The sequence below is a fragment of the Narcine bancroftii genome, chromosome 2 (genome assembly GCF_036971445.1).
Source record: "Narcine bancroftii isolate sNarBan1 chromosome 2, sNarBan1.hap1, whole genome shotgun sequence".
Taxonomy (NCBI): Eukaryota; Metazoa; Chordata; class Chondrichthyes; order Torpediniformes; family Narcinidae; genus Narcine; species Narcine bancroftii.
In genome coordinates, this window is record NC_091470.1 from 237776426 (window position 1) to 237794614 (window position 18189).

The following is an 18189-nucleotide window of genomic DNA, read 5'->3' on the forward strand; positions in this document are numbered from 1 at the left end:
AGAATAACTGGAGTCAGAAAACAGGATGAAATTCGAGAACTTGGTTGTGTGGTGCCAGAACAACAATCTTGCTGTTAACATCACCAAGACCAAAGAGTTTATTGTTGGCTTTTGGAAGGAAGACCAAGCATGATGGTGTGCAGGTGAAGAAAGTTAGAACCTTCAAATTCCTAGGAGTGCATATTTTAGAAGAATTTTCCTGGATCCAACACAGTCAAAACCACCGTGAAGAAGGCAGACTAATGTCTCAACTTTCTGAGGAGAGTTCAAACGTCAAACTTCTCAAACTTCTACAGGTGCACTGAGTAAAGTTTACTGATTGGTTCCACCACAACCTAGTTAAGGAATTTGAATGTCCAGGGATGCAGAAGGTTGCAGGAGGGAACAACCATAGCCAAATCCATCACAGTCCATTGCAGATATCCTTGTGAGGCACTGCCTCAGAAAGGCCGCCAGGATCACAACCTCTTCTCATTGCCATCTTCAGGTGGAAGGCACAGAAGTCTGATAGATTCAAGAAGAGATTCTTTCCCACAGCTCTCAAATACAATAATAATGGACAGTAAAAGAAATGTCTGCACTATTGCAAGCCACTTATTTTGCACTTGGTTTGCTGAAAACATTAATTATCTATCCACCCAACATACCTATTTTATTTTTAAATTCAATTAAGTTCCCTCCAATATTTTTTTTAAAAAGAAAAAAATATTCAGGGCCAGCAAGTAAAAATTTTGATGCCTATGTATATTGTCCAAGTGTATGACAATAAGCCCATTATCACTTGTATTATCAAATCCATGCAGTCATGGGGAGAAATTCCTTACAGACAGCAACAGATTCAAACTCAGGTTGCTGGCACTGTAACAGCTTGTGTTAAGTACTATGCTAACTGTGTCCCCCTTAGCATGGTGCCAAGATAGCCACCTCTCGATAAGACAAAGGAGATGATCATTAAATTCAAGAGAAGGGAAGAGTCTACATCCTTCACCACATTAATGCCACTGAAGTCAAGAGAGAAGACAGCTTCAAATGTTTAGGAATAGATATATCCAGTGACCTCAACTGGGACACGCACAATGAAGTAGCAATCAAGGAAGTGCGTAAATATCTCTATTTTATTTGGTCTAAAGGAGTTTGGCATGTCCCACCTTCCCCTCAACAACTTCTGCAGATTCACCATCGAAAGCCTATTTACTTGGATCCATCACAGCCTGGTCTGGGAGCTTCTCTGTTAAAAATCGAAACAAACTACGTGTAGTGAATGCAGCTCAGAAGGTAATGCAAACTTCCTTCCCCTCCATGACTCCATTTATATCTTCCAGTGCTCTAGAAATGTAGCCAACATACTTAAAGACCAACCACACCCTCTTTTGTTCCTTCCTCCCATTCGGGGACTGTAGACAGCCACTGCCATCAGTTGATCTGCACCCGCTGCAATTGTGTTGCAGCCACAGTACTCGCAACAGTGCTCTATGCATGAACAAGTGCTGCAAAGGACTTGCTTTGGCAAGTCTCAGCACACAATAGAAAACATGGTGTCAGAAGTGGGATCACAAGCATCCCAAGCCTGAGGCCTTCCAACCGTCCAAAATCGAGTGACCAACACCACGTTGCAGCAGGTGCCATAATGGCAGACAGATTTAGAAGGCCTGACCCACTCGTGCTTGAGGGCAATGTAACTGAGAACTAGCATAGTTCTGAGCAAGAGTACAACAAATTTATTGCAGCAGCACATAGCGACAAGCCTGCCCACACTAGAGAGTATATTTTATTGAATTTAGTGGGCCAGGAAGCCATTGAAAGGGAGAGGTCATTTGTGCACACAGATGAAGTGTATGAAGGGGAACTTGGTACCAGTCTGGCTGAGTTGAGAGAGGACCCAGAGTGTCTAAAATGAAAACTTGGAAATGTGCAACCCACAGATAAATGTAACGATGGAGAAATACAAGTTTAACAATCGAGACCAAAAGCCTGGCAAGTCAATTAACGCGTACGTCAGTGATTTGAAAATCAGGGCAAAGACCTGTAACTTTGGGAACATTCTGTGAAGAAGTAATTAAAGACAGGATGGTCTGTGGCACTTGTGATGACAGTATGAGGAAGGCACTTCTGTGTGACAATGCTAGCAAAGCCTATCTCTACCTGTTTGGCTAATGAAACCATGGAGGACAATAGCAGAGAGCTAGCCCCTCCACACCAACATGCCATGAGTGTTGACACAGTCCAGGTGGGACCTGCAAACAGACAATGGCTGGAGGTAGGAGGAAAAGCCAGCCAGACCATGCCATACATCATCCAGAGCAAAGTGCAGGAACTGCAGAGGCGACCACGTGGCAAGATGAGAAATGTGGCTGGCATTCAGCCAGTTGTGCAGATCCTGCAGAAAATGGAACCATTTCAGCAGATGCTACAGAGCCAGAGAGCAAACCAACACTAGGCCCAGACCTAGGAGTACGATCAACCAGTTGGAGCTGGAGCAAAAGGGAAGCAGCCCAGATGATGAGTACTATGTTGATGGGCTAACTCTGCGGATGGCAGGGAACTCAGCAGAAATGCAAATCAGAGGAAACAATAAAGCCTTTGTGACTATGAAAGTCAATGGCAAGATGGCAAAAATGAAGGTTAACACAAGAGCAGAATCATCATGTCACAGAACATTCAGTTGGCTGAAGAAAATGGAACAGATTAAGCCATATGTCAGATCAAACGAGTCTAGTGACGTATAGTGGCAGCAAATCAAAACCAATGGCATGGTGTAGCTGAAATTACACGAACTAATGTTCTTCGTGTTCACGAAGATCTCATGCCTCTGTTGGGCCTGAGTGCATGCATGGACATGGGACTTGTCTCGCTTAGCAAAGAAATACACCAAATGAGCCCCTCCAAAGATGATTTGTCCCAGAGAATTTTTTTCAGAATAAATCAACCTTTTCACAGATGAGCTAGGGAAGTTGCCAGTAATGTATTCCAGGTGGCTTGACCCAGAAGTGAGACCCGTGGTTAGTCCAGCGCACTATATACCAGTGGTGATAAAAGACAAGGTCAAGACCAAGCTGGACAGAATGCAAGACCTGGTGTGATTACCCTGGTCTATGAGCTGACCAAATGGATGTCCTCCATGGTAACTGCCAAGAAGAAAGATGGTCAAAAGATCCAGATAGATATAAACCTGTGAGACCTCAATACAATCCTGTGAGTCTGCACCATCTGATGTGCACCATGGAGGAATTTGCCACACAAATGGTTAGCGCAACTATGTTCTCTGTTTTAGACACGGAAAATCTTCTGGCAGATCAAGCTCAATTACAAATTATCACTACTGACCACATTTAGCACTGGGTTCGGTTGATACAGATTTCTGCAAATGCCATTCGGGATCAATTTGGCCAATGAAGTATTCCAGAGATCCATAGTGCAAATTTTTGTTGGGTACCCTTGTGCCATCATAATTGACGGCAAGATAGGTGGCAAGAATTTAGAGTAACACGACACAAATTTAAAGAAGATACTTGACCGAGCCAGGAAGACTTAAGTGCTAATTCTAATTCTGGCTGAATCAGGTCAGTTACGTAGCCGGGTGTTTACTAGTAGAGGCCTGACGTGGACAAAACCAAGGCAATCAGCAAGATGCCGGCCCCAGAAGACGTGACAGCCCTACAAAGATTCCTTTGTAGGGTTAACTACCTGGGCAAGTTCATCCCAAGCTCAAGTGAACTCACAACTCCACTGTGACAACCGACACATAAAGATGTGGAGCGGATGTGGCACGAGCAGCAACAGAATGCATTCAACGCTTTAAAGATGTATATGTCATGCCCACCAGTTTTGTCGTACAACGACATACAAAGTCCAGTGTTGCTGAGCTGTGATGCATCGCAGTATGGCCTAGGTGCAGCACACCTGCCAGACGGGACATCTGAGACCTAGGCATCTAGGTCACTCACTGACACAGAAACCAGGTATGCGCAGATTGAAAAGGAGTTATTGGCAGTTCCTTTTGCCTGTTCCAAGTTCAATTACTATGCCTATGGTAGACAAGTGACCACAGAGACCGATCTGGTCACGATATTGAAGAAGCCGATACATGCAGTGCCAGTGAGGTTCCAAAGAATGATGCTCAGGCTTCAAAAGTACAACATCACTTTGGTATACGTGTGGAAAAGAGATGCATCTAGCCAACATGGTATCCTGTGTCTCCAGAAAATATGTGGCCCAACAGGTTGAGGAAGAGGATGGTCATGCACATCTCCTCAAACTGGTTGGAGGAACGAAGAAGACACACAGCTGAAAATGCTGTTTTAAGGACCCTAGGTACTTTTATCAGTGGCAGCACTCTGAGTAGGCTCTCGCTTTTTCTCCCCAGTGACTGAAATCTGCACATTTGACACCACACAACTCTGACTTGACGTGACACATAATGCTAAACGCTACTCTAGCGCTACTCCCAGCATTGTGAAAGAGTAGCATCATTGCATCACTGCGCCAGGTATCGTAAGTGTGGGGAACCATCGCAACTTGAAACATATTGTGAGGATTGTAATTTAAAAATATCGCAAGTTGGGACATTGTAAATCGGGGTCTACCTGTGCGGCCAATGCTTGCTGGGAGAGGAATCCAGAGAAACAAAAAGTTTCTCATTGGATGTGATAAGTGGAGAGGTGAGAAATCTGTGTGAAAAATGGAGAGAGAAAGAGCTGGGGGAAGGTAATAGGAAAAGAAGTGAAAGGGAGGGTTGAACGAAAGCCAGAGAAGTCGATATTAATGCCATCCAGTTGGAGGATGCCCAGTCAGAAGGTAAGTTGGATAATAATACCATGTAATTTTGTTTCATAATTGACATGGCTTTTCTAGACAAAGAAGCTAAGTTAATCACCAATAAAATAAAAATATGGGGAAGATCAAGTTGATCCATGTGATGGAACCAATGGTAGAATTAAACAGAGTTCTTCTTGTTGGCTGTTTTATGAATTTAGCAAGACACCCTGTACTACCAATGCAGTCTCACTGTTCCACTTTGGTGTAAGTCCATTTTCAGTTACAAATATTCAAGAAAAGCCATGTGTAATTCAGCTATTTATTTAGAGGATATCAACAGTATTATAGTTAGGTGGTTGGATTGAATCCAATGAAAATTTGAGAGATAAAATCTTCCATTCTCTGTTGGGTAAAATTAAAGAGGGGAATTAATTTAAGAATGGGAACCAAGTTCTTCAAATTTGAAGTATTAAAGCTGCTGAAATTAGCACTTATTTTCCATGAGACAATTTGCAATGAACCTGTTAGAGCTAATTTCATATTTGGTTTTAATTTAAGCTAATTTTCACGTAAAATAAATATTCCACAACAAACCACATAATATTTGACCAGATTGTAAAGATGCACAAACCAGTTAAAATTAATCAACGTTTGTTTATTTATAGTACTAACTGAGAAGCACAAAAAAAGACCATCTATTTGGATAAACTCACTGTACCCCGCTAATATTTAATTGGAGAGTTACCAAAGAAGTTGAAATACTGACTTACTCCTGAGCTCCTCATTTTTATGTTTGATGGACTCGGCTAAAGTTGCCACCTTGATCACAGATTTAAAGAAAAATATATTTTTTCTTACACATTAGTTTAAATTTCATTAGATTCAGAAGACAAAACAAATTTATTTGGTAAAAACAGTCTGTTCAGGGAGTGAGGGTGATTTATTTCTAATAACAGCATTTTAAAGATTAACAGTCTCATAAGACCAACACTATATATGTTTTAAGACATTATTTAAAATATACTGCGACGGATTATGTTATATTTTATATTGTACATGTTTTAAAAGGAGATAAATTGTGGGAGGTTTTTTTGTGTAGGTCACATACAAGCACTTCATAACAGATCTCATTTAAAATGCCAGAGCTCTGCTCAAGCCAGACAGTCCAGGCTCTGGATATCTTTGCAAAAACTTTGAAGATTGCCTGTAAGGACTTCACAAGTAGGTGTTAATTGGATATGCTGTAGAGTAATAATGAACTCCATTGTCTTCAACAATGAAGACGGTGTTTACATCTGGTACCGCACGGATGGCAGTCTCTTCAATCTGAGGCGCCTGCAAGCTCACACCAAAGCACAAGAACAACTTGTCCGTGAACTACTCTTTGCAAACGATGCCGCTTTAGTTGCCCATTCAGAGCCAGCTCTCCAGCGCATGATGTCCTGTTTTGCGGAAACTGCCAAAATGTTTGGCCTGGAAGTCAGCCTGAAGAAAACTGAGGTCCTCCATCAGCCAGCTCCCCACCATAACCACCAGCCCCCCCAAATCTCCATCGGGCACACTGAACTCAAAACGTTCAACCATTTTACCTACCTCGGCTGCACCATTTGATCTTATGCAAAGATCGACAAAGAGATAGACAACAGACTCGCCAAGGCAAATAGTGCCTTTGGAAGACTACACAAAAGAGTCTGGAAAAACAACCGCTTGAAGAAACACACAAAGATCAGCATGTACAGAGCCGTTGTCATACCCACTCTCCTGTTTTGCTCCGAATCATGGGTCCTCTACCGGCATCACCTACGGCTCCTAGAACGCTTCCATCATCACTGTCTCTGCTCCATCCTCAACATTCATTGGAATGACTTCATCACCAACATCGAAGTACTCGAGCTGGCAGAGACAGCAAGCATCGAATCCATGCTGCTGAAAACCCAACTGCACTGGGTGGGTCACGTCTCCAGAATGGAGGACTATCGTCTTCCCAAGATCGTGTTCTATGGCGAGCTCTCCACTGGCCACCGAGACAGAGGTGCACCAAAGAAAAGGTACAAGGACTGCCTAAAGAAATCTCTTGGTGCCTGCCACATTGATCACCGCCAGTGGGATGATATCGCCTCCAACCGTGCATCTTGGCGCCTGACAGTTCGGCGGGCAGCAACCTCCTTTGAAGAAGACCGCAGAGCCCACCTCATTGACAAAAGACAAAGGAGGAAAAACCCAACACCCAACCCCAACCCACCAATTTTCCCCTGCAACCGCTGCAACCGTGTCTGCCTGTCCCGCATCGGACTTGTCAGCCACAAACGAGCCTGCAGCTGACGTGGACATTACCCCTCCATAAATCTTCATCCGCGAAGCCAAGCCAAAGAAGAAGAGTAATAGATTATTGTTTTGGAAAGTAACAGATGAATGAACTCAGGAGATTAGGTCTTGTGCTGCAGTTTGAATGCAGTTTGCTGCAATAAGAGGGTCTGAGAGAGAACGAGAGAATTCAGTAGCAGCAGCTGGGACTGGAACATGACGAGCTGGCAAGCTTGTGGAAAAACCCCATTTTAAAGACGGGTTGTGAGTTCTTAGTTTAGCCTGGTCAAAGCCCTTGTGGCCCATACAAGATGAGATGGCTGGCTGTATAATGTTTCACTTGAAATAGGGGAAACAAAAAGGTGTCCTGAAAGAGATGCATCTAGCCAACATGGTGACCTGTGGTGAACTGAAAGAAAGAGGTTATCATCTGGAAAACCCTGAGGGGGCAAGTTTCTTTAGCAAGACACTGAAGTGGCTGTTTAGAAGGGATCAGTTGTGGGTGTCCAATGAGCAACAAATCTCTCTCTGAAACCTGACAAGAACTTTCCTGAGTGTTAACCATTTACTTTTCAAGCACCAAAGCCTGGTGAAGTTCATCAATGTTAAATTCTGTGCACAGTTTAAAATTGCCAGCAACTAGAGGAGGAGTGAGAAGTGAGATTGGACTGTGAATTAAAGAACTTTTCGGAACTTATATGCACATAAGATACATGTGCACTTTGAATTAGAAGGGGATAAAGTTGGGTTAAGTTAATAGTAATAAATTAAAGTTTGATCCTGTTTTCATGGTTAATGATAATTAAAAGCAACTTTTTAAATTCTTTAATGATAATTAAAAGCAACTTTTTAAATTCTTTTTAAGTAAAGATTTGTCTAGGTGAATTTCTATTGCTGCTGGATTTTGGGGTCCCTTGGGCTCATAACAATACTCCAGAAGATATGTTGTGGCATAGGACATTCAGGGCTGGGATGTTGGCCAAGGTGAAGAACCCATGCAAGCTGCAGGCTGCTGGAGATTGCAGTTAATGGATTCACAGCAGGCTGCAGACTGCAGGAGGCTTGCTAAAGACTGGCTGCAGGAATGCCAGGTATCGGAAGTGGCTTGTGAAAGGACCACTGAAGGGTTCCTTAGCATGACAGAGGTTTGGATCTTGAGCTTGGATTGGAGTTTGTGTGGTTACGGGGACTGCATGGAGGCCTATCCATGGACATGGCGACTCTGGGAAGGTGGGGCGGGGGGGGGGGGGGGGTGTATCTCTTTGCTTCTCTTTTTCTGGATGTAAGAGGCACCCAGAAATTTCTGCTGATGGCAAATTTGTCTGCCTTATAGCTGACTAAAGGCAATTTCATGTAATAATACACTGTTTTATTTCATAACAAGGAAGAAATCTTCAATACTAAACTTGGGAAATATTTAAATTAATAGCATTACTATCCCTTACCTTATTGAAACCTGTATATAAATAAATAAATAAATAGCCTGCAAGTTTAACTTTCAAGCCACATTACAAAAAAAATCAGTAGTAATTACATATTTATTCCCATTTTACTCATCATTAAAGTCTGTTGAAATAAAATATGAGGGATAAATACAAAAGACATTGCAGGGTTTAATTTCTAATTAAATGACTAGTTGGCTCTCAGAGCAAAGCCATTATTTTCCTGCAACCTATTCTCTCTCATGAACAGCTCATGATTCTCCCACCAGTCACTCACTGCAGAGGCTATTTATTACCCACCCCTCCAGTTAACTGAACAACCAGCATACCTTTGGGATGCTGGGGGAAAGCAAAGCACCTGAAGGAAATTCAAGAAAGTGGTCAGAACTGAGAGCAGATTGACTGCAGCTTCAAGGCAGGTACAGTCTACAACGCCTGTGCTGACTTGGTGTAAGCTTTGTTAACAGTCGATGAAACAAGACTTCATTCATCATCTCTTTGCTTGCCTCAATTGTAACAAATACCTCTATCTAGCAAGTCATTTTTCAATCACTGGTTGATGTTGACGATGGACACAACAGGTAATTAATTATTTGTCTCGAAATTGGAAATAAAAATGTGGGAAATACTCAGCAGATCAGGGCATATTATTGGTCTCAACTTGACACTGACGGACAAAACTGATATTGAACAGAAAACATACACTGATAGCATTATGAGTTTTTAACTGGAAATTTTCATTGAATGCGGACCTGGAGGAGGGAAGAGGAAAACAGAGGAAAAGCTGGTTAAATACAAACATTGAAAACTAGGATCAAAATTTAAATTACAATTAAAGAGTAACCTATCCAGTTCAAAGTTTGTCACAATTAGTCCCAATGCACCAGTTTTAAGCTGGCTTGTGCAATTTTCCCAATGGCGTCAATTCTGTCCTACAGATACAGCTCTAAAGAATTCAAAAGTAAAATCCTGCAGAATCTGGAAATTGGATATAAAATTTCTGGAAATATTAGCAGGTCAAGCCATATGGAGAGGAAAAAGATATTATTTCAGATTAATGGTTTTTGCTCAGAACTTCTGATGAAAGGTCATTAGCTTTAAATGGTTTTTTTTAATTCACATATGACCTGCTGACTCAAAATATCATTTCTATTTTTAGCTCTGGAAAATTTCCAGGTGCATTATAAAACTAAACCAAAATTATTTTAAGGAAGTTCAGGTCTAAAGATGGTGGCTTTTCAAGGTAATTTCATATGGAGCCACTGTATAAAATAAATGCATTAATATCATTACACACAGTGCCCTAACACCCCCAAAAAAGTATTGAACATACTCTTTACATTCCCCCTGTGCCACTTTGAGGCCTGAAAGCAAAACAATATCAATGTCCAGTATGGATTTAACAGCAGTGTATCTAGTAGTTATACAGTTTAATCGCCAAACAATGTGAAAGATTATAAATGGACATTATAGCCCAACTGGCTGATTTAGGTGTCTACCCTATCCCCGACCATGTAGGCTCCATTCTTTTTGCTATCATGTGTTATTCTGGCTTTCCCTTTAAACAAATCTACAGTATTTTTCTCAATGGATTCTATACTAGTGGATTCCTAATTCTAGTTAAGAAAAACATCCCAAGGAAATCCCTCAGTTTAATAACTGAAAATATAAAATTCCTCTCTAGGGAAACTTGAACCATGTAAGATATTGAACTCTGAGAACATAAGCAAGAGAAGGAGTCACCTGGCCAATCCAACCTGCTCCACCATTCAATAAGATCATGGCTGATCTGGCACAGATTCCACTCCATCTGCCTGCCTCTCTTTTTCCCCCACAAACTTTAATGCCACTCTCTAAAAAAACCTACCTGACTCTGTCTTAACTATATTAAATAAGACAACCTCTTATGCAGTGATTCTCAACCTTTTTCTTTCGACTCACATGCCACTAAGGGGAGGGGGAGGGGTGAAGGAGGGAGGGAAGGGGGAAAAAGGGGAGAAAATGACACTGTGTATATTCAAGAGGGAAATGTTTGTGTGTATTTTGGTTAGTATGGTTCATAGTGTGAAAAATATAAAAAAAATTTTTAAAAAAGTATTCCCTATGCCATAAGTGTGTTGTGATTAGTAAGGGATTGCTTAAGGTGGGTGGAAAGAAAAAGTTTGAAAACCACAGTTTTAATCATACCTAATTGACTCATGATGTGCACAGTTTCATAACTCCAAAGGAAATGGGCCAGTGACAATTTTTCCTCAAGCAATTCAGTAACAATTGGCTCTAGAGTGGTGATTCTCAGCCTTCCCTTCCCACTCACATACCACCTTAAGCAATTCCTTACTAATCACAGTGCACTGATGGCATAGGGATTATCTAAAGTGGTAAGTGAGTGCAAAGAAAATGGTTGAGAACCACTGTTTTGATGTTTCCTTTGGCAGATAATTTCACAGATTCACCACTCTCAGGAAAAAGCAGTTTCTCCTCATCTCCATACTAAATCTACTCCCCCAAATCTTAAGACTGTGTTGCCCAGTTCTAGTCTCATCTACTGGTGGAAAAAAAAATCCTGCCACTATCTTAACTTTCCCTTTCATAATGTTATGTTTCTGTTGGTCCCCTCTCATTCTTCTGAATTCCAGCAAGTATACTTTCATGCAACTCAATCTCTCCTCAGAACCTGAGTCTCTCATCTCTGGAATCAACCTGGTTAACCTCCTCTGCACTGCTTCCAAAGCTAATAAGTCTTCTCTCAAGTAAGGAGACCATAACTGTACACAGTAGTCCAGGTGCGGTGGCACCAGGTCCCTGTACAGTTGTAACAGAACCTCCCTGCTCTTAAATTCATTCCATCCAGCAAAAAAAGACCAAAGTTCTATTTATATTCTTGATTACTGTGGCACCTGCAAATTAACCTTTTGTGATTCATGAACAAGCATTCTTATTGAACACATCTGGAAATCAGTATTTCGACTTTGAACTTTGGCATAAAACATTCCCCCCCCCTCCCCCCACCCCCGGTTCACCTTTTTCCACTGTGCTCTTAATATCCTCAAAATCTCCAGTAATTTGTCAAACAAGACCTTCCCCTCCTAAAACCATGCTGCATCTGCCTGATGGAACAATATCTATCCTGATGTCTTGTTATTTCTCCCTTAATGATAGCTTCAAGCATTTTTTTCCAATTACAGATGTGAAACTAATTGGCCAATAGCAAACAACAGAACTGCTCCTCCACTCTTACGCTGCTTTTATTTAAGTGATACTTTCAACACTTTGCAAGAGTTGATAAATTGTGTTAGACACATTCAATTAAAGAAAGTAAATAGCAATAATTTAAATTCTTTTTATAGTTGCTAACATTAGTAATATTATTGCAGATTTATCTTTTAATTCAAGGTTTTACCCCAATGGAAATAAAGTTGAAGTCAAAATAGTAAGTGAAATGATATCAGACAATATTCTGGGAATTTTTAGATCATGTTTTGTTCTGTCAAACACAAGCTAGCCACAAACTCAACATTAAAGCATCTAGTTCTCCACCTAGTGGAGTATTCCAATCTGTTCACCAAATTGATGTTACCACATTTCAGAAATTTTTCAAAGGAATGTTTTACATAACCACAAAGAAGGCATACCATTGCCCCTAAGGCCTGAGGAGATTTAGTACGTCAGATTTCTTCAAGGAACTCTGTGGAAAGAACACTTAATGGTTGCATCACGGGAATTCAAGTGCCCAAGAATGCAGAAGGCTGTAGAAGGTAACAAACATAGCCAAGCCAAGTCCATTACAGTCTCTGACCTGCACATGGCAGACATCTATGTGAGGATCTACCTCATGAAGGCAGCCATCATCATAAAGGAACCCACTCATCCTGGTCACAACTTCTTCTCACTGCTACCTAGATTCTCAAGGTTCAAGAACATTTTCTTTCCAACAGCTGTCAGACTCATGAACCTGCCTTAATCATGTACTGCATAAAAGGACTATACCTGCACTATCACAAGTCACATTTTTGGCACCAAGATTGCCGTGAATATTTCTTCTCTATCCATCTGATATACATTTTGTTGCTTTTAATTCAATTGGGTTCACTGTAATGTATTTTTTAAAATATAATACCTGTTTCACTTCAGCGATAAGAGTTTTGGTGTATATGTACATGTGATAGTACAGACCTATCACCAATGTATATAGTTACAGTATCAAGAGTGTAATGACTGTGCTTACAACGATTGGCTGAGAGCTTAGCCACGCCTACTGTCTGGGCCTTAAAGAGTTGTGTCCCTAGCCAGGTCGGATCATTCCGGACTGGTCGGCCACCTGTGAAGAGCTCCTGTCTTTTGCTAATAAAAGCCTTGGTTTGGATCAACAAGTCTTTGGTTCTTTCGACGAGCTCTACAGGACATGACGATAAATTCTTTAACAATTTTCAAGTCAAACATTATCCTGGAAAGATAACATATTGCTGGTACATTCTTAAACCTGGATCTATATTCTGGAAATCCAAAAGCAATGTAGAGTCATCTTCACCAGCATTCCAAGATGTTGGCTCAGTGCCACCTTTTCAAGCTTGTTTTGAAATGGCTAATAAAATTCTGGCCTTGCCAGTGATGCCCACATTCTAAAGAATGAATCAAAACAAACGTTGAATCCTAACCAGAAAACATCTCTTTCCTCACAAGTCAATTGTTACTTGAACTGCTGTCTACCTCTCAGATAGCAAACCATTTCTCAATAGTTTCTGATCGTTCCCTCTCAATTTATCCATAAACAACCACAGATCCTTGTTCCTGCTATTTCTAAGGTTCTAACAAATTAGTTGAATATGAAGGGGTTGGCGATCCCCTCGAGGTCTTCTCTTTGCTGCAACATCAGCAGGGCTTAACTCAATTACACAACTAGTATAATCAGAACATTTCAAAGAACCAAATGAATTGACCACCTCATTGGGTCTCCAATCATGCATAAACCAGTCCAAGAGTAACGGACTTCCATTCCATTAGTGAATTTGGGCTTTTGCAGCAGTCCAACAAGTTCTAATTGATGTAGTTACTAGGCCAGACATGCACGAGATTGGAAGGGAAATATCTCAAGAGAACAAAAAAAAACTAGTTGATAGCAGGCCCATCAACTCAGATCCATTCAGCTCAATACTGCATTTTACATGTAGACATACATCATTGATTACATCTTCTATTGTGAATCTGATATGAACTGCTGTCTTTCTCACCATTGCATATAATTGTGCCAGAAATCTAGTTGCCAATTTTGCTCACTGCAGCACTTGTAGTAATCTTGTCACAACATTACTCAGAGTGGAGTGAGCTACAATGGGAGGGATGGTGTTGGGCATTCTGGGCTCTCAGATGTGTTGGATGCTTTATCTTATTTATAAAAAATGGCTCCTCAGCCCATTGAGTTCATATCAGCTCCCAGGGGAGCAAATTAAATTTGTCCAACTCTCCTCATTTCCCTGCACCCCTGTAATTTTTCAACTCGCAGTTGACTTTTCTTGCATAATTTATGAGGGGTATAGTAAAGTTATTCAATCTACCATCAGGTCTTTTGGAGTATTCAGTGGAAGCCAATGCAGTCAGAGAGGGAAATAGTGCTCTGTGATGGAGGGTGTTGACTCTCTGTCTCCTTGTTTGACTAGAGAGCTCTTTCACCTTGGAAGAAATCTTGATGAAAGGTTGTAACCCAAAAAGCTGACCATTCTTCTTCTCCCATTGAAGCTACTCGACCTGTTGAATTTCTCCGCAGATTGTTTCTTGTTTTGGAATTTAGCATCCACAGTCTCTCGTATTCAATCAATCAGCTATTATGCTTCACCTTGGAATGCAAATCACAATGTACTTGAACTCTCAGGGAGGCTCATACACATGATCTCCACTGCTTGTATGCTTGCACTGTGATCAAATAAACCATTGTTGCATCTAGTCTTCCAGTTGCAACAATATTTCTCTCTCTGCTTGCATTATTTATTTTTAATTATAAAAAAAATCAGATCTGTATGAGAAGACTGAGCTATGAAGGTGACAATTACTGCAAACCTCCATGAAACTCGCTAGTGAATTATTTCAGCAGTAATATCACACTACAATCTGCAAGGCACTGTAAACATTTGAATATATTGGCAAGCCTGGCTTTGCCCAGAGATATTCCCACCTCTGCCTGCTGCAACATAAAACAAACATTCTCTTTCATTTTTTTTTACTGTTCTGATGTTCTTTCTTTCACCTGAAAACATTCTCTTTCCACATGATCCTACATTTTCCCTTTTATTCAGTCATTTGCCATTTTTTTGCATTGTGTTACACTCCGTATATTTCAACATATCTCTCACCTTCTCAAGCGCAACAATAGTTTTCTTTATTTATAATTTAGGCTGTCAAGTATCTCCTGCCATAAGCACATAAAAGACAGTGAATTTAATGGGATAAAAGATAATATTATGCTCGGTAATTTCTTCATGAAGAGCACTTGGATGATCAATTTGATTCAAATGATTAGCATACTGTTGCATTTTTTTTTGTGTTTGTTCCATTCAGACAATGGACATTCACACATTTTAAAAGCTCAAGAGAATTCACATCATGGCCATTCATGAGCCAAGAGCCACCATTGTCAACATGGTGTACAAGAGTTTTCTGTTGGCAGAGAAATCCTGCCATCATTGCTATTCACTTGGTCCCTGAAAACTTAATTTATTTTTTATAGCATGGGTTTGAAATTATAAAATATTATGAAGATAAAATAAATATAGTACACCAAATGAAATAAATGTCTGATTTTTAAAATGTGATCATTAATTGGAGGATTCATCAAAAGTGAAGCAACATTTTGAGTGTCTTTTGTTTCATAATTTTTGCATTAGTAAGTAAAGTTGACAAAAATGTTGCAAGAAGAAAATGAAATACTGCCAAGCATAACACAAGATCAAATAATCAGGCACTATATTTATTCACAATAATTAATGTTTTCACCATCAGGCATTTTTAAAGAAGTTAGATTATGCATTATTCGTGAATGAAAATCAACTCATGATCTTCCAGACATTTAGTCTGTTCAATTTTGTTTGTTAACTAAATCCTAATGGGAAAACTTTAAGCAGTCTTAAATCCTTTACCTGCATTTGCCCATACCAGAAAACATATGCTTTCCCTCTTTACATTAGCAGCTGTGTCTCTTTGTGCAAAAATTCTGATTTGTAAACTTTGTCCACAAGGATGGAGAAGAATACATCACGTAATTAAGTGGAGACACAAGAGATTGCAGATGCTATAATCTCGAGAGAGGAAAAAAAAAGCTTTGGCACCATCTGGGGTGGAAAATGGGGAGTCAACATTTCAGTCAAGATCCTTCATCACGAAGGTTAGGCTGACAAGACTCGTAATTCAATGTTTTTAAAGATTATGAACAATAAACTTTCAAAAGATCAACATTTGGTCTAACATTTTGAAAATGAAATTTCTTCAGCATCCAGAAGAACACACAAGATCGATTAACAAATGCTGAAAAAAAATCATGTAAGAGGTTAAGGTCCTCAATGGCCTTTCCTCAAAGAGGTAGTGAATTTAATTCACAGGTTGCTTAGAGATGGACTTAGGCAACTATCATGGGATCCCTAAATTTTGGAGTTCCTGGGATTGGTGGAATGCTTTGAGATCACACCCATTTGCCCTTGATGTGTGGAGGTTTGTCATTGTTCAAAATTATGTGGAAGGCCATTGTCATGGTAGATGGAAAGGGAGACCGGCCTAGGGTTCAATTCAGTATGGGCTCAGTGAAACTCTGACCCATTGAATTTGGTAAAGTTCACTCATGGTTTGTGAGGAGGTCCATCAGAAGTCACAGAAGGCAACTATTCAGATCTTTGTGCACTCTCTGGCTCAATGCAAAAAATTTGCTCAACTCTCTGCAAGTTACAGGGTCACATCTTTCCTCCAATACCATACAAATGCTTTCTTTTCAAGAACATATCCAGGTTAATTTTGAACACAACAATTGAATCTGTATTCCAGATCCTAAACACTCACTCATTCATCAACATCCTGCATGAAATGTTCTCAAAAGCCTTCTGAAAATCTAAGTATCCACTACTGGATATTTGTAAATTGTTGCACTGGTCAGATCCTCAAGGTTGTCCAGTAAGTTAGTTGAACATAACACATTGATGGATTAGCAATAGCCCAATAACCAAAGATCACATCAAGCAGCTTCTGTGGAAAGAGTAATAGTGTTTCAAATTGAAGACTTCATCAAGACAAGAAAAAAATGATCAAGTTAAATTGGAGAGTGGGTGGGTGACAATAATGTGATTAATTTAATTTAGAGATATAGATAAAGGGCCTTCTGCCCCATGCATCTACACCTCCCAAATACACCCATGTGATCAATTAACCCTGTACGTCTTTGGAACAGGAGAGGAAACCTGAGCACATGGAAGAATCCCATGTAGATACAGAGGAAATAGATAAACTCCTTGCAGACAGCAGCAGATTCAAACCCAGTCACTGGCACTGCACAGGTAGATCCTGATTTACGATGGGGTTCCGTTCCAGGACTTCTACCGTAAGTCAAAAATATCGTGAGTCATGGTCTATCTTTAGAGATCAAAAATAAACATACTGCAATACAGCCCCCCCCCCTCCCTTTGCGCTGGTGCTCCTGCCTGGATCCCTGGCGCAGGAGCTGCTCTCTGGTCTGCGGTATATTTAGGCACTGCAACTGTTTGAGTGTGTGACCCTCACCAGAGATTTGCCTTCATGTTTACAGGAGGCAATCTCCCTGGGTCTTGGGGTCTAGGTGAGGGGAGGTGGGGGGGGGGAACAATGGAAATCTACAGCGTGGGCAGGCGAGCGGTGCGGAGAACCTTGAGGTGTTGGGCAATGGTTGGGGCCATGCTGCGATAGCAATGGTTGGGGCCATGCTGCGATAGCAATGGATGGGCACAGATCAGCCTTTGCAGCTGCTAACTCAGCCTGCTCCCTGCCACTTCCTCCTTGCCCGGCTTTGCAGCTGCTTATCTGCCACTCCACTCCCTTAAAAACCATGCCGGGAGCTGGCACCAGACCAGAAAGTGCTAATCAGCTGAGGGATTGAAGCTGAGGCAGAAGCCACCAAAATGTCCAAGTCAAAGCCGCATATGTGCCTGGATGATGAGTGCCTACAGGTTGGCTGTCTCAGTCCAGTGAGTGGCTCTATGTGTTGGGAAGCTAGGCTGGAGTGCCAACACATGGGGGTACTGATTTCTGCAGGGAGAGTGGACCGGCATGGCCCCAAGAGCTGGGGATTTCCCATCGGGACAGCTCCAGGGGTTGTAGGATTGTGCTCATGCGAAAACTCTTGAGGGTGCAGAAACTGTTAATGTCTCACTGCAGAAGCCAGGCGCTGCTGGAAAGGTAAGGAAATCTTTCCTTTATCTCAAGGCAAGTCTAACAATTGGGGTCCCAGACAAGGTTGAGGAAAGCTTTCCTTCATCCAGAGGTCCACTACAAGGTTCTCCTGGTGGAGAATGCACACCCAGTGATGGAGTGATCTGAAGTGAACTAGGAGTGGAGTAGTTCCAGATACACAAGGAGTGTGCAGAAGGAAGAAAGGTTGCATGTATGACCAGACAAGTTTAAAACTCAATGTCGACACAGCCAGGAGAGGGGAGTTAGTATGCACTGGCTGATTCTGACCATC

At 41.1% G+C, this 18189-nt stretch overlaps 1 protein-coding gene across 1 annotated transcript in view; it reads right to left on the reverse strand.

Moving 5' to 3' along the window:
- Positions 1 to 18189, reverse strand: part of LOC138753096 (CUB and sushi domain-containing protein 3-like) — a 691055-nt gene that overhangs the window by 354968 nt on the left and 317898 nt on the right. The gene's annotated exons all lie outside the window — the stretch shown is intronic.